The sequence below is a fragment of the Sabethes cyaneus genome, chromosome 1 (assembly GCF_943734655.1).
Source record: "Sabethes cyaneus chromosome 1, idSabCyanKW18_F2, whole genome shotgun sequence".
Classification (NCBI taxonomy): domain Eukaryota; kingdom Metazoa; phylum Arthropoda; class Insecta; order Diptera; family Culicidae; genus Sabethes; species Sabethes cyaneus.
The window spans coordinates 20790716-20813519 of NC_071353.1; positions in this window are offsets into that span (position 1 = coordinate 20790716).

A 22804-nucleotide genomic window follows, 5' to 3' on the forward strand; every position below is an offset into this window, starting at 1 on the left:
GTTATCCACAGATCGAAGAAGAGGGGTGGCTTTGCACTCTGAGGTACTTCCCAAGCACAGATATCAAATTGGTATAGGTTTAAGCGCCGTAAAGAATCTTCGACCTATTGGGACGAGGAGTTTCTGTCACTTTTTTGCAACAAACGCGTGCAAACCATGACGACGTCTTTTCTTCGACCAATCAGGATGCGAGATCTAGTTGGACAATGCTTCATTATTTTCAGTTTTTCAATAGTGTACACTTACGAAATAATAGCGTTCTTCATTTGAGTCAATTCTTAGAAGATGTTCCGATCGATTGGTGCAAAAATATCGAAAATCGATCGGGAAACCGCTAAGCTATTAGCGTTCAAAACCTGACCACTTTTTGAGAACGATTTTTTGGAATGACACCCTACCCAGCCAAACCTTGTCGTAAGACGTAGTCCTACGTCAAAAGGAAAATTCGAAAGAGAAACGAGAAAAACGAAAGGAAAATCAGGACTTAAAAATGCGAAAAACGGGAAAAGATAAAATAGGAGAGCAGAGGAGGGAAAACGAGACCAAGACAGGAAATGAAGAAAGACGTGACAGAAAAGGTAGGAACACGGATAAGAAAAAAGGGAAAATGAACAGAAAACAGAGAAATCAATGGGGAAAAGAAGATAAGCGGGATAGAAAAAGAAAGCCGATAGAGAAAAGGATGAAAAAGGAAAAAAGAGGTCAAATATACAAACGATTATATTATATACAAATATAAAAAGAAAAAGTTGGATCAAAAAAAGAATGTTGGAGTTGGGTCAGGAAAAACGAATCAAAGGAAAAAGTAAAACCGGGGTGATCAAGACGGATAAAACCAGTGAGTAAAAGGAGAAACGAGCGCCCCCACCAGAATAAACATAAAGAAAGTAAATCTAAAAGAGAAAACAACGAAAGAAGCGAAGATGAAAATCATACAGGAAAAGATCAAAAAGAGTTCAAAAAGATCAAAAAGATTAAAAATAGTGAAAACCCAAAAGAAACACTAGAGAAAAAATGGAACAGTAAACGAAGAAAAAAGAAACATACGACAGAAAATGAAAGAAAAAGAGGGAAACCGAGTGGAAAATGAAGAAAAGTGAAGGCAAAAACAAAAAAAAAACGGTACGCAAAAGAAAAAAAAAGAAACAAAAAGTGGAAAAACGCAGCAGCACAGAAAAAGAGGCAAAAAGGAAACAAAAAGGAACAGAAAAAACGAGACAGGAAGAAAGCAAAATGGAGAGAAAAAATAAAACCAGAAGTTAAACCCGATTTAATCCACCTATTGGTGAAAGGAACCTTTGTTATACCATCTCATTTGTTATTTGAGATAGAATGCGGCACGCCAGGAACATAATTTAACTTTTTGATAACACTATAGTAGTTATCATCAATACATATGCACGTCTATGTAATATACTGATAAATTTGCATAATATTTCAAAGCAATCAAAAAATGTGTTCCTTTTATTTGTAAGTTGGACACTTTATATGACGACAAATGAACTACTTTTGCAATTTTGAGTACTTTAAGATGTTGTATTTCAGTTCAGTTCAGAAACTGATCCCCGATCTGGAACATTGCCGGACGTGTTCAGATGTAGCCGATGATGTCTTGAACATTTTATACGACTACCAATGGTCTAGATATGCAATTTCGAGTACTTGGAGGTGTCGCATGACAGGTTTATTATGATTCAAGGTGCTTCTATGTTCAAGTTTCATATATTCCGGACCTTGTTCCGGACATATCTTCGAAAGCGTACATCCGATCCAAATTCTGTTCAATAGAATTCTTCTAGGCCACAAAACTTTCCGTTTGTTAGTTATTGCAGTCAAATCGGTCCAGGCATTTCCGAAAAGCAGATGTTCATTGTTATTTTTTCACTACTGAGACTATTGAGACTGAGACTGAAACTAAAAGTGGTGAAAAATACATGGGAATGTTATGCGTTTATGGGCAGTCATGGTAGTTATCATCAACACATATGCGTGTGTATGTAATATACTGATAGATTTGTAGAATTTGTCTGAAATCAATCAAAAAATCGTGTACAAAGTTCTTGGGCAGGATTGATATTAAAGGAAGACCCTCACTGAAAAGTCGAAAAACTTGTTTGTTTTGCCTTTTCAGAAGCCGTTAATCTTCAGAAATGTTGAGCCCAAAGTATTTTTCGGTACGTGGTCTCGTTGAGAATTTACAGTAAAACTGTGGGATCACTTGAAGGAAAGTGCAGTGCTGTACAATAGTTTAAACGCGCTCTCCTCGAAACCATATGTTTTCAGCGACGTTGCGTGTATCTCAGTATCTAGAATCTAGAGGATCGATTTGACTGATTTTTTTTTTGACGTGTAAAAATGAATTATCTAAGTCGTGACGGAGCCACTTTTCGATATCTCAATTTTTCAATATTCGCTGCATTTAAAAAAAATCGTTACATTTAGCAACCAGTAAGAGATAGATAGTTACTATGTACAGCAAAGTTGCTTATTTTACTGTGTTTTACAACTTTTATGGAGACATTGCACTTTTTTGGACGCATTAAAAAAAACAAAAATTTGTGTCACCCTAATAGGTAGATTTACGGTCACCCTAATGGTGTAAAAAGTTGCGCCCTATTATCTGGTTAAAATCGCTATAAATAATTGTAAATTTTATTATGCTGTACGCGACTGCTCATAACTTTCAAATTAAACATCCAATCAAAAAACAAATCAATAGTGATCTATGAGGCTATATTATCTACCAAATGAGACTAATAGCGCATAAATCGGTTCGGCCATCTCTGAGAAAGGTTCGACTAATTGACACCTGGAAAAAGCACATTTTTAAACATAACTTTTGAACCGGTCGATTGTTTTCGACAATACTCTTCCAAAATGTTTGTGGTAGCAAGAGCTTTCATTTGATACTAAAATTGTTGAAATCGGTTGAGCAGTTCCGGAGAAAATCATGTCACGTAATTTTTACATTTTTGCTTATAAATTTTAAACAAAATGTCGGACCGCAAAACAATTCAATAGTGATCCACAAGGTGATAGCACCTTTCAAATAAGCGTAATAGCAAACGAATCGGTTCAGCCATCTCCGAGACACAGACGACTAAAGTCAAGCGACGCATACACAAATACACACACACACATACACAGACATTGCTCAAGTCGTCGAACCTTATCGATTGGTATATGTGCCTCGGATCAACTTCATATTTTTCGACCAATTTTTAAACCTTTGTTATAATATAACAAAGGTAAAAAGGATAAAACAGAAAAGAAAAATAGAACGTGTCTGAAAAGTAGAAAAAGCAGATCAAAATCAGAAAAAACGTGCAAAAAACTGGGTAGAAAAGGAGTTGAAAAGCAAAAACTGTCGAAAACCGGGACGTAAAAAAGAAAAAAAATGTCCGAAATGTGCAGGAAATGACAAAGAACAAAACAGGAAAAGAGGAAAAGCTTGGAGATGAAAAAAGGAGAATGAAAACGGGGAAGAATGGAAATAGAAAAACGGAAGAGACGAAATTTAGAATACCGGAAAAGTGCGAACAACAATGAGAAACGAAAAGGGAAAACGAGAAACGAACGGGAATATGGGGCAGAAAACAAGAGAAACCAAATGGGGAAAGTAAGAATAATGAGAGGGAGAAAACAAATGAGAAAGTCGAAAAACAGAACAGAAAAAAATCAGGACTGCAAAGTGCAAAAAAACGGGGCATCAAGAACAGCTGAAGACGATAAACGAGAAAGAAAGAAAGAAACGACAAGAGTTAGAAAACGTCGAAAACTAGAAACGAAAAAAGGGGAAAAGGGAAAAAGGCAGAGAACAGGAAATAGGTATGCCTTGGGCTTAAACGTCTTTCTAAGACTTGACCCTTTTTTATCGACAGACTTCACAGCCGACTATTAGAGTACCGAACAGCTACGAGGCTAGTGCAATAATCCTACTGACTCTATCTATCAGCACCGTCTAGCCGAGATTCAAACATACGACGAAAGGCTTGTTAGTCCAGCATCGTACCTCGAAACCAACTCAGCGGCGTCTACCGGAGCGTCTGAAAGAGAAAAGACAAAATATGCCCAGACGAAAATCGAGCAAGAAAAGATTAAAAGGAGTTGGAAAAAGACGAAAACTGGAAGCGAATAAAGGAAATAGGAAAGAGAAAAAACGGAAAACGTGACAGAAAATTACATAACAAAAATAAAGAAAAACAAGAGGAAACACCAGAGAACAGGAGTGAAAATTAAAAAAAATGGCACTCTAAACCAGGAAAAAAGTAACAACCAAACAGTAAACATAGAAAAAAAGAAAACAGAAAAAAAAAGAAAAAGAGGAAAACCGCAAGCAACATGAAGAAAAGTGAAGACAGAAACCAGGAAAATGGTACGGAAAAGAAAAAAAAGGGACAAAAAGTGAAAAAAAGAAGTAAAAGAGAAACAAAAACGGGAATGGTAAAAGCAAACGGGACAGAAAAAGAGAAATACGGGGGACAGAAAGAAAATAAATTAGAGAGAAAAAAAAATTAAAACAGAAGACAAAAGGGAGAAAGTGGAAAAAACAGAACGTAACTGAAAAAAAGGAAAAGCAGATCATAATAAGAGAAAGAACGGTATAGATGAACAAAAAATACGAACAAAAAACAGGATAGAAAAGAAGTTAAAAAGCGAAAAGGTCGAAAACTGGGACTTAAAAAAGAAAAAAAAGTCCGAAGGGGGAAGAAAATGACAAAGAACGAAGCAGGAAAAGAAGAGAAACGGGACTGAAAACGGGGAAGAATGAAAGACTGGAGGACCAAATTAGATATGAGACTATCTAATTAACCCTCTAATGGGTAAGACCGTCTGTAGGCGGCCTTCGCTTTTAGAGCTCCAGAGTTACATACGAAATTTGTTTTGAATTGACAATATGCAAAATATTCAGAACAAATTTCTTGACATTTTGATATCAATATCACAACATTCTGACTATGCATTCAAAAGTTATCCTCTTTCAAAAACAAAAATTACGAAAAATTTCGAAAATAATTATTGCGCGAATATTCCCTTTTTAACTTTTGAACAAAAAGGACATCTAGAACAAAATGATTGACCTTCAAATTTTTCTATAAGTAAATTTCATGCTTTATTTCAATTTTATAATATATCTGAATTGAAAAAATATCTGGGTAGAGCGTTAGACATGAAAAACGAAAAAGAGAAATTGGTCTTTTTCTAATCTGGCGCTGATCCAGATAATTATTTTTGCATGAAAATCAGAACTTAAGGTTATTTTGAGTGTACTTTCATGATAAAATAGTCATTAGCTTGATCGCATCGTTTTTACGATGTTGCCCGTCGTGTGGTAATAGTTTAATTGCCAAAGTACTCCGGCGCTTACCAAGAAAGCGTGGGTTGGAGTCCCACTTACCAATTAAACTACCCAATGTATTTTGGCACCACATCGAAATTTTCCCAGTTTCATGCAGTATATCATTCTTCGCATCAAACACTCCTCATTTTTAATAAAAAACGATAAACGGAAGAGAGAAAATTAAAGATTCCGGAAAACGAGAAACGTGAAAGAATAAACAGCGGGCGGAAGCAAACAAAAACAAATAGGGAAAATGAGACACGAAAGGGAATGCGGAAAAGAAAACAAGAGAAATCAAATTGGGAAAGAGGGATAATGAGAGAGAAAAAACGGAATAAAAAATGTCGAAAAACAGAAAAGAAAAGAGAAAAACAAGAGGAAAATCAGAACCACAAAGTGCGAAAAACGCGATAGCAACGAGAGAGCCAAGGAAGTAAAACGAGACAAATAGAGGGACAGGACAAAAAACGTTACAGAAAAGAAAGCAAAAGGAAAAAGATGACTAACAAGAGAGAAAAAGAAGACCGATAGAGAAAACGAGAAAAACAGGTAAAAGAGGTCAAACTGGAAATATGTAAATATGGGTAAAAGGAGAAATATCGAACAAAAAACGGGAAAATGAAACAGAAAAACACGAAATGAATACGAGACTGAAGAAAAAAGTAAAATGGTAGAAAAAAAGACGTATAACAGGAAATAGAAAAGGAAAACCGGAGAGGAAAGAGGATAAAGAAGATCGAAAACGGAATAAAAAGACAGAAGAGATGAAAAAACGGGGCATTAAAAGGAGGAAAACGAAACAGCTGAACACGAGAAACGAGAAAAAATGGAGACAACAAGACTTAGAAAAAATCGAAAACCATACACGAAAAAAATGAAATAGGGAAAATAAAAGACGGCGAACGGAAAAGAATATAACAAAAATCGTGTGAAAAACATGCGGAAAACAGGACTAACAATAAGCAAAAATGGAGCGTGAAAGGAAGGAAAATGAAACAATGCTATTTACGGGAAACACGGGACACGAAACAAACGATACAGAAAAGGGGAAAAACGGAACAAAAAGTGAAAAACAGGAGTGGAAAAGTGAAACAGCAAAACAGAAAAGAAGTAAAACGTGAGAGAGAAAAAGATGAAAAATTTCAATTTTAATTTCAAGTGAAACTTTGTGTCTAATTTCTGATTAGTCCAAATAGAAGCCTAATTTGACTACCATGGTCAAGTTCAATTTCAAGTTCATTTGCACGTCCGATTTTAAGCCCAATTTCAAGTTCAATATAATTCCAATTTTATGTCAAACTAAAACTCTAATTTCAAGTACAATTTGAATTCCAATTCCAAGTCTAATTTCTAATTCAATTTAAATCCAATTTATATTCATTTTCAAGTACAAGTTCAATTTAAATTTTAAGTTCAATTTCGGTCTTAATTTCAAACACGATTTCAAGTGAAATTTCAACTCACAGTCTAATTCACTTCCAATTTCAAATAAAAACTTCAAATTCCGTTTTAAGTACGATTTCATGTCCAATGCCAAGCAAAACTTCCAGTCCAAATCGTTTGAAATGGCCATGTCCAAATGTAATTTCAAATCCAATTTGAAGTCCAATTTCCAGTTAAATTTGAAGTAAAGCCCAAATTGGTCCAAACTCACATCTAGTTGGAATGCTCTCAATCAAGTCCGATCCCGAGTCCAATTTCAACTTTGATGTTAAGTTCAGTTGCACCTGCAAGTCCGCAGTTTTCAACTTAATCGGCTGGTTTTCCTGGTGATGAGTAATAATTCTGCGCTCCACCTTTTTTATGCCTGGGCACACTAGTGGTGGTGGTGTAAGTTGATAAATTGACATTCGTTTGGTTTTCAAATTATGTGACAAACATACTAAAGTTACGTTTAAACCTACAAATTTTAAGCTGAATTTGAATGCCATCCAAATGCCATAAGCTCATTCGCGAGGATCCGGATCATTTAGTATATTTTTCAGAATGGACATTATCATTGCAGCCAATATTTTTATGTATTGTAATCTCATCCAGTGCTTTTCTGTATTCCGCACTTTATTCTTTGCCGTATCACTAGTGAGTAGGTGAGCAATCTTACTATTCGACCCAGGCGATGTGGAAACTATAATTTACCCTGAGACAAAAGCTTTCATTACGTATTTAGGTTTAGTATCACCTCTATACCTTACCCTAGCGCCAAACATCTGCCAAAATATTTCAATTGGTTGTCAAAATATGCAGGAATCATTTCGAAATGGGTGAAAATGTCCACTGTCATGGCTCATGCCATACCAACAACTCCTGCTAGCTCCACTTGATTCCGGTAATTTGTCAATTTCTCGGTATTTTCCATAACTCTTCGCGCTCGATAGTATCACATACAGCTTTAAAGTTAATAAACAGGCGGTGCGTAGGGACTTACAATCTTACAATCAGTTGATGAACACCCCATCCTAATAACAATAATTTATAGTTCCTAAGCTGATTGATGGCTTTGTTAACCTCACCTCTTTCACGCATGTCCCTACGAATGACGAAATAGCGGTCTCCGCCACCGCCACCATGGTTCTCTGTCTGGACGTTATTCATGCGTTCATTCCCCTCCTTATGTACCACAGCTTTTCGTTACAATGTTACATGGGCAAAATTGAATTAAAACATCGAAACTAATCTCGCTTGGAAGCACCACACAACCCGAAGCCAGTGGATGATGATTGCAAAATCAACTTTTAGTAAACTTTCCAAAAAAGCCTATTTACTTTGGTTAGTCTCAACAGGCGCCGTCTCCAGCCTCTGCAAATCCATACGACCGTTTCCGTCAATCGCCAGCATTCGGCAATAGTTGCCTTCATCGGTATTCATCCCGTGTGGCGGATAAAGTTTGCTCACATAGTTGCAGCCACGCTCGACTAGATTCAATTTCAGTCTGGTCCGTCGTTCGTCGCTCCGTTCCGATCCCTGGTACTGGTGCGGACGATCGGTTTTGCATAGCAACTCTGACTGCCGCGACCAACAGGGAGGGAGGCCCCTAAGCTGCCCAATTGGGTTGCTGATGGCGCGCATACGGGTGAAACCTTTCATAACGTCGTCGGTCCTGGTCCTGGTAGTTGGACGAAGTTTGAATCCCCGGAAATTGCCTGCCATCACAGCATCATCGCCTCCCGAGCCGTTGCTACTTAGCAGCAGTTGCTAGCAGTTTGCCGTCCGCCTGGCAGAGACCGCCTTTTGTTCAATAAACAGACAAGTGAATTTGCACGACTTCGCAATCATTCCGATGGTAAAGAAGCAAAAAAAAAGCAATCTTGCTTACAAGCTCAGCAGCTCGAAATAGTAAATCCACCTTTCGAAATCAGGAAGTGTGCTGCGTAGTTTGTGTATGCGAAAAAGGGGTGGGAAAAACTGCTTCTAACACCTCTTCCGACTGTGGTGGGTGGTTGGATTGAACCACCGCACCGCCGGGTGGAGTCGTCATACGGCCGTCGTCGTCTCTCCTGGCGTCTTTGTTCGGAATTGCATTACAACAACCGTTTCACGTGTGGATTTTCCATTCAAATGCAATGAGTTAGCGTTATTGGATTTCCCGAAGCGTGCGCGGCGGGCGAAAATGGCGCACTACTGCTGACAAGTGGTTCTCGGTTGGGGAAAAAAAAGTTTGATCGTACGTGATGAGAATATATCACCTATCAGGACTGTAAATCGTAAGCCGAGCGAATTTCGCCGCGGAAACGTACTCAACAGTTAGTTGGTGGAAAGTAGGCGATATTTGCCACAGTTTCGGGGACCCCATGTACGTACCATGCACGTTACCATTCGAGGGGGCATCCTCGAAACCGGAGAAATTCGGCACGAAATTTTGTCATTGAAATCGTTAGAAGTGGAGTAAACTAGCTCAGATTGTAATTTAATTACGAAACGCAGGTTGAGAATAAACTATGCTGTGAGTGGCTGATGGTAGCCAAACGAGTGCAGTTTTCCCGATTTTTCTCCAGGGTAACAACGCAATTAATTAGTGTTAAACATTTCATTCATCCGGACCTCTGGATAGTTCCGAGCCTAAAGCGATTGATATCAAGCTATTTTTATTACAATGAAGGAAAAATTCAACATTGAATGTATACTTTCACTGTTTTCGAACAAACACCGTTTAAGTTGCGTACTTAGCAAAGCTTACAAAGCTAAAATATATCTAATTCGTTTTAATTTAATTTTAATAATAATTGCGGTTAACAGTTGAGTTACTTTTTCTTACAATTCCAGTAGGTGCAGGACAAAAGGAGACTGCGCAGCCCCCCTTATTAATGTAGCGACGTATCTGGTTTTCTGGTTATCTTTAGACACACAAATTGAGCCTCTTCCTCCTTCTACTATAGAAACCACCGACCGAGAAGTTTAAATCTAACTTGTTTTTACTTTCTGGACGACGCCTGGTAAATGGCTGGCTAATGCGGAATATAGACTCCATAGTGGTCGTCAGCCTCTTATCCAGCAACTCCGATCCCGACCACCTCGTGGTACCAGGCGGAATACGAGCAACCTTAGTTGAGATCGGGTAACCAACCCCGGTGGAAACTAAGGTCGCTAACCGGGAAGGAGGTATAGTGAGTTTCGGCACTATAAGATGACCGCCCTATCGCGAGACTCGGTGGTGTTGCCCCAGTACGGCTACACACCTAAATTAAAAAACTAACAACATTCAAGCATATTCGGAGCGGAATATTCGGCATCGACCTAGGCGACGGAACAAGGACGACGAATGGAGACTCGGTACTTGGAACTGCAGATCGCTAAATTTCGCAGGTTGCGAGCGGGTGCTGATTGACAAACTGAAAGCGGAGAGTGGCGGAGGCGTATGAATCACGAGCTACAGGCACTGCTTGGGGAGACTCCCATCGTACATCTAGCGAAAGCTAGCAGGCTACGGTGGGCCGCACACGTCGTTAGGATGCCGAATGACAGTGCGACGAAAATAGTCCTCTTCAACAAACCCACCGGCACTAGGAACAAGGGGCCCTACGTGCTCGATGGCCCGACCAGGTCGAAAGCGATTTGCGACTTCTGAGACGACTAGGAAATTGGCGACGAGTGGCTCAAGATCGAGTTGAATGGAGACGAGTGCTTGAAACAGCACGAGCCACCCCGGCTCTATGCTGCTGAAGAAGAAGAAGCATTTTCTAATAGTTTTTTGAAGATGATTAAAGTCAAGTCAATAGTAAAAAAGAAATTTTTCGTGCCATGACATAATTGCTTTGTCGAGTAAACATGTGCAAATATATCATCTCTGTTTTCTAACTCCTATCTCTACCTCCACGTGGTGCCAGCTGGGGTACGGCAGCCAAAGTTGCGCACCTGGTGGTGCGCAACGTTGGTTGTCATACGCAGACAAAGATGGTGGAACACTCGCCGTGTGGTTTCCGGCTACCTAATCAAGCAGTTCGGCGCCGGTTTTTCGGAGCGCGTGGCTGCGGGGTGTGGGCACACCAAGGGAGAGATATTTTCTCTGCTGGATTAGCACAGAGAGAGAGACTCTCAATCGGTCTGCTAACACATTCTGCAGTTGTGCCCTTTGACGGTTGGTGCCGAATTGTACGTTTGGGCAAAATTGATCCACGGGACCTGACCCTGCCGTGAAAGTCGACAAATCAGGAGCCCAAGAGTCAAGGTCTAACTCCGTGCCGATGACTGAATGGCTGGAGGGGTGAAAACATGCCAGTCGCGAACGGAGTGCTTTGTGTATCTTGCCCCTACTGTGCCATGCGGGGCTCTGGTACGGTTGATCTTTGTTGTCTCTTGCGTTTCGTGGGAACAACGTAGGAGTCCTGCCCAATTTCCCTTATGGGTTTCACGCCAAGTGCGTTCTGGCCAACATAATTGGCTTCGCTTACAATTTGCTGTCTGATCTATTGTGGAGATTGTTTGTGCATATACTTCGCTAGTCAAATAGTTAGAGTTGCACAAATAAATCTTCAACACAAATGGGCAGCAAATTTGTATTTATACGAAAAACTTTTTAATGGCTCTGTCACCATCGTATTGGTTCAGAGCCATATATTCGCAAGGGGTACTTTCATTCGACAGAACTTTGCTATTTTCAGCAAAACTGGTATGACAAATCCTCGTTTGATACCCAGGGCATGCATATTGTTGCATAGGTCAATAAATGCATGCCTTATCTCTGAGTTGACTACTCGCGATATTTGTGCAGTCACTGTAGAACTCGTCGTGAATGATGTCCATAGACGCTATGTCTACTGTTCTGCATACTTACCACACGATGAACCGTCTCCCAGCGACGATTTCAGAAATTTGGTGAGATACTGCCAATCTAATAGGCTTCCGCTCATTGTAGGCAGTGATGCCAATGCCCATCACATCATTTGGGGTAGCTTGGATATCAATCTGAGAGGCTCTGATTTGAGGGAATATTTGAGTAGTACCAACCTTGAAATATTCAACATTGGCAATTGTCCAACTTTCATACGAGCTGGTAAAGAGGAAGTGTTAGATATAACACTCTGCTCTAACAAGCTCAGTTATGAGTTGGCACAATGGCATGTTTCAAATGAGACACCAATATCTGATCATTGCTTAATATATTTTGATCATTCGGGTGTCTCCTTGCATGCTGCAACATTTCGCAATCCAAGATTTTCGAACTGGGAACTCTTTGAGGAGGAACTGGCGACGAAATTTCAAGGATTCGAACCGACGATTGAGTCATCGATAGACTTGAATGTCGCTGTAGATGTCACAACATCTTTTATTGCGGAAGCTTTTGAAGTAGCTTGCCCGCTAAAAACTATTAAAACGACTGGAGGAACGCCATGGTGGAACTCTCACGGAACTAAAGAAACGATGCAGGAGAGCCTGGAATAGACGTCGTAGGGATGGCGTGGAGGCTTTCAAGCAGGCCCGGGAAGCCTATGCAAAGGCTCTGCGATCTTCAGCACGCCCAAGCTGGCACAGCTTCTGCAGCAACGTTTCCAGTTTCGACGAGGCAAGTCGACTTAATAAAATACTGTCAAAATCGAAAGATTATCAGGTTAATAACATTCGAAGTTTGAACGGCGAATACTGTTCTGTTACCTTTGAGGCACAAAACTTAATGTATCTATAGCTATTCTCGTTAAAATATGATGTAATTAATTGTTTGATGTATATTTTCAATAGTTGTAACTTGTTTAGAGCAAATAACAGTTGGTAGCTTAGGTAGGTAAAATAAATATAAGAACACTCCAGTTAGTCGTTAGAAAAATAACAAAGCGTTTGCTCACATAGTACCCAACCCTGCTGTATGGGGATTAATTAGAGTTGCCGAATGAAGATGTGATACTAATCGATATAAGAGGGAATTTTTAGATCGAAGAGGGATATTTGGGGGAGCTACTGGAATGAGCCAATTAAATAGGTCTACCATCGAAGCAACATCAGAATAGCCAAACGCTAATTGGCCGAAGTACTATTTAAAAGTTTAGTCCAGCTAAAAGTGAGCTTTTAAATTGGAAAAGTGTATTGGATTAATTAAAACAACGAATCAGGTATGATAGATTAACAATAGCAAGAAAATTGGCGAAAAACCGACCTCATTTCACCCAGTAGCCGTAACCTCCAACTATTTCCCATGATTTCCTTTCATCAGGACCCACGAGGTTTGAGCTGCAAAGTACGCTAGGCTTTGCCTCTGTAAAAGGTGCGAAGCCGATCCCTTTCCCTCTCGATTTAGCGAAATTTAGCCGTATATCGTCGAGCGATTCCGACAGGACACGTGGCCCCGTGTAGCGAGATTGCAACGATCAGAAGACGATCGCAGACCTTGCGATAGGCATTGTAGAACACCGATTTCCACCCGTACCCGCTACTAGGAGCAGGGTGAAGCAAACCCCCCTTAACAGCAGCACGATTGATACCAACTTCAGTGACGGCACCCGTTGACCGTTTGGAGAGCGTAAGGAGCAGCATCGATAGCCCTACAGCAGCAGCAGTAAAAGCCCGGCCGGCAGCAGCGTGAGCGTGAGTGTATAGCGTAAGGAATAAATTGTTAAAAGATAAAGGATAGCTTTTCCCCGAATATCCGAACACCTTGATCAGCACTACGTTATCAGAGCCGACCTTGAGTGCAAGCGTGCTACTCACGGCCGTGCTAGCCGTTAGAGAAGAGGTTAGTGTTACCCACCCTCAAGTTCGCCGACGGTGTCTGATCAGCGATCGAGGTTCTGTTCTGGTCGGTCCTCAACCGGCCAGTAATAGTTCGAATGACAATGAAATCCTGGAATGTCTCTTTTATAGTCACTTTCCAGGCTGTATGGAAGCTGAAGTTCGAAACGATCAAGAAATCGTTTTAGGTCGCTTAGACTCATGGGCTTTTGCTCGGAGACTTGTCACAACTGAAGCGATTGAGTGGGCCATGAACAGCTTCTCTCCATACAAAGCTTCAGGAACAGATGGAATATACCCTATTCTACTACAAAAAAGATTCAAATACTTCAAACACATTCTGAAAAGGATGTTTGTGTGTAGTATTGCTATTGGGTAGGTACATCGCAACTCAATGGCATGAAATAACCATTAAGTTTATTCCTAAAGGTGGACGCGCGACATACGAGCAAGCAAAAAGTTTTAGACCAATCAGTCTAACGTCTTTCTTGCTTAAATCACTTGAGCGGATTGTCGATCACCACATCCGCGAAACAAGTTTAGTAGAAGTTCCTCTTCATTCAGCACAAAATGTTTATCAAAGTGGCAAGTCTACAACCACTTTATTACATGATGTGGTGAATAAAATTGAGGTTGCTTTTTCATAAAAGGAATCTTGCTTAGGAACTTTTTTGGATATTGAAGGCGCGTTTGATAACGTATCTTACGCTTCCATTTTGGAGGCTGCTCGTTATCATAATGTGCTTTCAATAATCATAAAGTGGATAGAACAAATGCTTAGTAACCGATTGCTTTTTGACGTAGGACTACGTCTTTGTTTACTATCTGGGACTGAGTAGCACTTTGTGAAAACGAAAATAGAAGTGTAACATTGGAATGAAAGATTTCAAATGCTAATAACTACTAAACTACTGAACGAAACTGAACAATTTATATGTCGTTGGAAAGATAAATTGACCAGCAATTTTATGGAGGAAGCGAAAGAGCAATTTTATGAACGGTGTAAGAGGGGGGGGGGCTCCCATATAAATGAAATACAAATTTCCTCATAAATCTAGAACTAATCAAGCAAATGGAAACAAATTTGGTCTATGGAGGCATAAATTTATTTTATGATGGTTTGCGATCCCTCACCCCTGTGGTAGGAGGATAAGGACCGTCATACAAATAAAACAGAAATGTTTGCGTGTGTGCCATATTTTCTGCTATGTAACAAGCGGTAAGCTGTGAAAGTAAACTAGTAAAACCTTCTCGGATACAATAAATCTGTGGGCTAGTCATTCATAACTATTTCAACCTTTTTGATGCACACATCCCAAGCAACAATGTGAGTTTTATAGTACTCTTATGGTGGTTTTCTTGACCAATTTTGGTCTTAAATGCCATCATAAGAGTGTAATAAAACCCAAATTGTTACTTGGGATGTGATTTTTAAGAGATATCTTCTATGTCTCAATGGCTGCAGGCGTTGTACTTATGAACCCTCGTCCACATATTTTCAAAGCCACCATTGCATTCAATGAAGAATTGAAACTGAACATAGTCCTACGTCACCCATTCGTACAACCCTTAGGGCTGTATATCTTGTAGTTTTTCGTCCTTACGACCAGCAAGCATTTGGAAGCAAAGTGTATATGGATGTCCACAAGGTGGCGTTCTCTCGCCTCTTTTATGGCACCTTGGGGCGGATGGCCTACTGAGGAAGCTCAATGGTCTAGGCTATCCGTCATATGGTTTTGCGGATGGCTCTCTCATCCTAGCGCTACCGAAACATTAGTATTCAGTCCAGCTTTGAACCCTCTCGAGCATTGGAGATAATTTCTTTCTCATTTCTCAATTTCATTCGATTTCTCATCAAAATTACTTAAACCGAGCTCTTGTAAAAAAATAGTCAGCAATTCATAGACGGATATTTGAAAAATTGGTAATTTTATCCCAAACAGATTGAAATAGGTCATCAAGAATGTAAATGGTCCTACAAGGTAGTTGTTTGGCGAGGCATTTATTTCAAGTAATAGTTAACTGTCCGAATACTTTTTTGGCTGCATTTTTAGGCAATTCAAACTATATGTACTATATTTTCAAAACGGAAAGCTTTTCCCCGAATTTTTGTTGTGCATCTAAATATGCTTTATTTAACATTGTTTTAAAAAATATGTATTATCATTCTTTACAAAAATCCTGCACAAAGTTACTAAAAGAAAAATTGATGCGCTGCTGTCCGAATACTTTTTTGGTTGACTGTATGTTTGGCAAAGCTACTTATTTAATCTTTAGTTACAACTTTGTCGAAGAAAGTATCCTTCTATCTTTTTTCTACAAAAAGTTATCATGTGTTATGTGTTTACTAGCCAAACTGGAACTTGCCGTTGATTTCACATTAATTGCCTTTTAGAGTTGTAGTAATTTGCTGAACATTGTAGGAAGCTATTATGAATCGCTTAGCCGTAAAAGTAAATTTCCACTTAGTTTTCGTTTCTGGACCACCGTGCAATGATAGATTTGTAATTTTGTAATTTTTTCTATTTGTCTTTCCATTGTTTATATATTTGCAAAAATTATAGTTAGTTTGACTAAAATGATGAGATACTAATTTTGAGGATTCATGGTCTTGGAATGTTTGCATTCCATGAAACACCTTCCTTGACTAGCAGATAATGAAATGAATATTCACTAAATCATCGAGAATAGTTTCGGTTCATTAAATTAAAGATTGATAACGTGATATCGATTCATTCTGGTCTGGTAAACCACCATCACTAGCATCGTTTCTACATTGTGGCTTAAACAAATGTCAAAAAGCATAATTCATTCTGCCTTACCGAGTGAATGTGTCTCCTTCGATGTTTGTTTCACACATGGCATTGGCATCCCGGGTAGAAATGCATAACGAATATTAATGTAAAAACATTACGGTTACTATGAATTTTACTGTTTACAACACTTTATGCTGTAGCTTCACTTTTCATATTAATGTGAAAACATTACGATTACAATGAATTTTATTGTTTACTACACTTTATGCTGTAACTTCACTGTACCGTTCTTGGAAAATTTTTCATATAATTCGGCAACAATGCAAATTGTTTAGAAGCAGGAAGTAATCTCTATCTAAGGTCCAATCCTTGGCAGGTTGAGTTATTTGTAGACACAAATTGTGTCTCTTCCTCCGTCTACTGTAGAAACCACCGATCGAGAAGTTTAATCTAATTCGTTTTACTGACGGGACGACGACATTATGCAGGCGCTTGTGACTTACTTGTTCGTCTGTTAACATATTAGCCGCGATTCTTAACGCGGGTGTTCGGGGAAAGGCTCCGTTCCTATGAAATAGACCAACCTCGTTGTTTCTACGTCTACGTCGTAGATTTTACAATTGACAAAGGGAACGATAGAAGACGGTAATGAAACAAAGAGTCGATAGGATCTAACAGATTGAGATAAGGCGTGAATGGGAAAGAGCGGAATTTGTTTATGTAGTTGTACTGACCTCTAATACTTTCTTAATATGAGCGATGAATGCGGCTCGAAAATCATAATAGTTCGAGCCCATCAAATTCATTGTCATCATATCTTTTCAAAAACATGAAATACCGTAATTAATCAGCCGGTTTTATTTTGTCCTAATAATCCGAAAGCCTACAATTTTTTTGCAGAACTCACCTTAAATTTCATTGTAACTTCGTTGTAAAACAGTGTAAAACTTATAGTGAATGTACCATAAATTTTACTGTTTTTGGTTTTTATTTGTATGAGAAAAAGCCGAAAAATTTAGTGTTACATCACTTAATCACCCCCTTATTCGCTGTAAAATTGGCGGTTTCCATTAAAATTTACTGTGAAAACAGCGATATTCATGGTAACTTCAGTGTAACTTTTACAAAGATTTTCACTGTTTCAATGTGGTTTTTCGATGTTTTTCAATGTTTGTAAAAGTGAAATTTAATGTTTTTTCGCCATATATTTTTATTCGGGATGCGTGGTTTAACTTGGCAGTGTTTAGCTACCTACCTACCCACTAGCAAAGTCATTATTATACAGCAGGAAAATGTGAAAGCTGAAATACGGCAATTCACAGTTTCTCCTCTACAGTAGACAGTAGAGTGTACCTGCAAGCATTGGAGCAAGCAGACCGAGGCAAATCAATTATTGCAAATTTTCCTACCTTTTTGTGATGTGCTTACAGCGACAGTAATTCTTAGAACTCCCCCCGATAACTCGGAGAGAGGGCATGACTGAGTGAGCAATCATTCACTGTAGAAATAATATGTTTCTTACGACTGGCGGCTTGCATTTGCGATAATGGAATTCAGAATTATGTTTCCGACTGGGGTGATAATGCAGAAACTCAGTAAATATGAATGGAACACTCATCAGGCTTTGCTTTTCACACTGGAAAAAAATATATTTTATTTTGAGAAAAGTAAACCCGAACACGTTAAGTTCGAAACCTTCAGTTTATCTATTGTGGCTCTTTGAATCAACTGCTGGCCAGTTAAATACATTTTTCCAATTACAATTATTACTATAGAGGGGATCTCTCGTCGCTGTGCCGAAGAAAGAGAACAACATTCCGATACCGATGTAAACAAACTGAACATCTAAAGCTGTAAAGAGGAAATAGTAATTGAAATCTAAAGTCTTTTGTAGAGACTGCAACAGTAAGAGCTGTAATTAGTTATACTTATAATTAGTAAACGGATTGCAGCAGAGTAGTAATTAAATGCTCTGTGCATTCGAGGTACGTTCGACAATTTAAAATACTTACCATTGCCCGTCACTTCTAGGTTATACCTTCATAGTATACAGAGCACTTGAAGGTTGAACATATACAATGTTACTACTATGCTAAATGTTACGTACAGCACATGAAAAATGAACAATCGCATTATTGCATGCTAGGATACACCACTATAAAGAGACTTACGTAGTCCTACGTCGTCTACATGTCTCGTATACAACACCTTTGATATCTGGACATTTCTCGGCGCTGCACTGCAAGTGTTTTTATTGTCACTTCATTGCCTTGTCTGCATTTATTTATAGTCTTTTTGTCGTTTTGTATAGTTTAGTTTTTTGCCTTCTTATCGCATATTGGAATTTTTTCCGGTGTTTTATTTTTGTCGTTTTTCATAGTTTCATCATCATTTCTTCGCTTACATGTTTTCTTCGCAATTCTTCGTAATATTTCCGTCGTCTTTTCGCTGTCCATTCACTATCTGTTTGTCGTCCTTTTGTCGTTCATTTGCTGTCTTTTCGTCCCTCTTTCGGCGTCTTTTTGTCATCTTATCGTTGTCTGTTCGTCATATTAGCGTTGTTTTTTCACCGTCTTTTTGTCATCTCTTTGTTGCATTTTGTTCGTATTCGTCGTCTCTTCGTCATCCCTCTGTCGTATTTTTGTTATCTTTTCATAAAATTTTCGACGTTGTCGTTTTACTGTTACTGTTTCGGCGTCTCTTCGTCATCATTTTGCCGTCTTTTCTTCGTTTTTTTTGTTATCATTTCATCATCTCTCTTCCTGTTTGTTGTCCTTTACCTGTCTTTGCGTCGTTCTTCAGTCATCATTTGACGCTTTATAAGGGGGTACCCTACTCTGGAAGACCGAAAAATAATAGAATTTCGTAAATTTTTTTCAGATGCTGGAATTATAGTTAAGTATTGGGGTATTTTGGTTATTGGTTAATGTATATTTGAAGATATATTTTGTTATTTTTGGATACCAGAATAGTGATTATTACGCTGGTGGCAGGTGGGCGCATGAATGCCCTCTAGAAAATAGTTCCTTGCTGGCGGTACGTGCCGGGAACCAACGGAGTTACCGTAGAACGGATTTCAAGGATGGTTTTGAGGCTTTAGGTTAATACCTAAATTATTACGTAACGGTTTTTGAAAATTCGAAAAATTACTAAAATGGCGGCAATTTACCCAAAAGAAAAGTGTTTTTCATCAAAAATCGCCAATTAAAAGCTCATAAAAAATTTAAAAATTGCGATATTAAAAACCGGCTACGTAAAAATTTAGATAATTCATTTTTACATGCTGAAAAAAAATTTCAGCCAAATCTGAGATACACGTACCGCTGGCTAAAGAAACATGGTTTTAGGGAAAACGCGTTCAAAGTTTCGTACAGCAATGGACTTCGCTTTAGGTGACCCCAAATATTTGCCATCAGTTTTCAATGAGATATTAAAAAATCCTTTTGGCATGACATTTCTGACGGTGTAAGTGTCTTGAAAATGCAAAAATCTAAAATTCGATTTTTCTGACTTTCCAAAGTAGGGTCTCCTGCCCCCTTGAACTTTCTACTACTAGTTGGGCATTTTTGGGGAATACTAATGAAACCTTCTGAATTTAGTAGCTTTCATCGCCTAGTTTCTAAACAAGTTTGTTTAATTTACCGCCGTCTGCGCATAGTCGAGTAATTCGGGGTCAAAATAGTGGTATTTTTGACATCAAAAGTTCTGCAGTTCCTAAACTAGTAGAGATAGGGGTATACAATATTCAGCAAAGTTATGTACTTTTATTATTTGTACAACTTTGTAGAACTTGAAAAAGTCATACAACAACTATGAAAAAAGCTAAAATAGAAAAACTGATTTTTATGATTGATTTACAAGAAGCAGGATTTTTCTATCTTCGATGAAGAGATAAAAGGTTGGTGTCTTCAGCAAAATTTCTTGTAATAATATGCTCTAAAACTTTGCACATCATAGTGCTATATTGAAACTGAAGAAAAATAAAAATTTTGTTTCACTTTTAGGGAAATTAATCAAAAATTGAATACCACTAAACGACAGGGCTTTTAAATTCAAGAAATTCTTCCGAAGGTTCTATAAACCTGAAACCAACTTTTGCCACTCAAAACTCTAATGCGCACGTATTTTTGCTTCTAGACCACGCCCAAGCAACCAAAAGTTCCGATAAAAGTAGATTTTTTAGCTTAATCAGCTACCTAAATTACAGTCACCCCAGTATTACGGGCCACCCAGTATTATGGGCCAGTCCACACTTTGCGTTAGTTCTATACATAACAAACTAACGTTTAACCATCGAGTATAATTTTAATAGATAGAAATATCATTCCGCTACATGCTTGACACCAATACATTTAGCTCTAATGCGTTAAGTTTCTTAGTTTTCCGGTAGATGTCGGTCGGATCCATTCAGTTGTCGATTTGTTGTTATTTTCGCGGGTGTCATAAAAAATCGGTCCTGAATTATAAGCTAAATAGCGGCGAAAATTTGTATGTCTGAGCGCAAAATGGATGGAAATCGAGAGAATAGGTATGTATTCGTTGAATTACGGTGAAATCGCCTAAAAAAATAAGTTTTCTGCGTTGAGATACGAAGTTAAACATTGGCTCATAATACTGACCGAAAAATTAACTTTTCCCAGTATTATGGGTCAAGCATATGGATCAACAGTATTCACTATTTTTTAACTAAAACTTGTCAGTAAAGCGAGAAAACGTGCAAGGAACGTCGATAAACGGAAACGGAAGCTCTACGATCCTGATGTATTGCATCACGCTCTTGATCAAGCAAGACAAACTGGGAAAGTTCGGCAATCTGCTAGGGATCACAATATCCCGTATAGTACAGTTCAGCGTCACCTTCGGAAACCACCCAACACTAATAAGCCAGGTCCAAATACTCTTCTGCTTCCTGAAGAGGAAGCTAAAATTGAGGAATGGGTTCTGTATATGTCGAAAGCAGGATTTCCCGTCAGTGAATCTAACCTCACTCAGACAGTTGCTGAGTATGCCAAAAAGAACCGGAAATCGCGTGAACTACCAGATTCGTTTCCAAGTAAGTCGTTCGTAAAATTTTTTAAATCATTTATTATTTATTTATTTTTATTTTTAATTACTTATATTTTGTTCTCTTTCAGGTAAAAACTGGTCTCAATATTACTTGAAGCGGCATCCTGTGATCAGCAAAAAATTTACCACAAGACTTCCGAAAGCTGGAGCAAAAGTCACTAAGGATCAAATCGTTCGATGGTTCCTGGAGGTGGAAGAAACTCTCAAAGAAATTGACGTTGATCTTTCTATTTTCAATCATCATCAACGTATTTTCAACTTTGACGAATCGGGTTTCCAGCTTGTACCAGCAAGGCTCTGTGTGACGCTCGTACAAGCAATGTCTACTTTGTAAACAACAACTGTGACAAAAAGAATTTCACCGTACTTTTTGGAAGCAGTGCTGACGGAGAACTTACGCCGCCAATGATCATCTATCCCGGTAAGCGAGTAACTCGTGAAATCGTTGAGAATCGCTATTCCAGCTGGTTGGTCCGTAGGTGTTTCGGATGAGGGGTGGCAAACTTGCAAAACCTTTTATGAATACATTGCGAACGATTTCTACAGATGGCTCGTGATGAAAAATGTAGAGTTTCCGGTTGTAGTATTTATTGATGGACACAAGAGCCACGTCAGCATCGAATTGACAGAGTTTTGCACGGAAAAGAAGGTCATATTGGTTTCCCTTTTCCCAAACTCGACCAGGTTTCTGCAGCCGCTGGATAAAGTTTTTTTTCGGGCCGTTGAAGAAAATTTGGTTTAGAGTTTTACGAGAGTTCGTGAGTAATAAAAGCGATGCCAGGGTAAACAAGACAAATTTCGGACAACTGATGAAAACAGCCATCGAGAGTTTTACAAACGCAAAAGTATGCCTCAAGAAAGGTTTTAAAGCCTGTGGAATTTGCCCATGGAACGTTAGCGAGATTGGTTTCAGTACGTTGCCATCAGATGTTACAGAAGCCGGAATAGTCGATAAAAATCTAGCCGATTCAACTGCAAATGCCAAATCCACAGAACAGGATAAAACGCCAGTTTTTTACCACCAGCAGCTTTCGTTCGTTGCAATGGGACTAGATGAAGAGGTTCTGAATAGGTTCTCTGACAACTTTCGAAAGGACTTTTGGTATGGCCCTCTAGAGGAGCTGGCACTTTTCAACTTTTGGAAAATTATTAAAAACAAGTCTGAAGGTTTGATGTTTACGGAGCCTGTCAGCCAGTACGGTAGCTTTTCTATGGACTACACCGTTGGCGAAAGTGGCGATTGCATTCCTGTTGAAACTGCACATGACGAATCAGCGCTTGGTATTTTTTTATTTTTTATGTTTAACTAAAATAATGAGCCCGATTCTTATAGGTATTGAGTCGAATATAGAAGAGCCTGTCCGAAATAAAGATGTGTCAATGGAGGTAGGTGAAATAGGATCCAATCTTCAACCAAACGATCCCTTCGATGATATACTTATTTGGCCTAGAGTGGAGGTCACGAAAGTTGGTCGGAAGTGTAAAA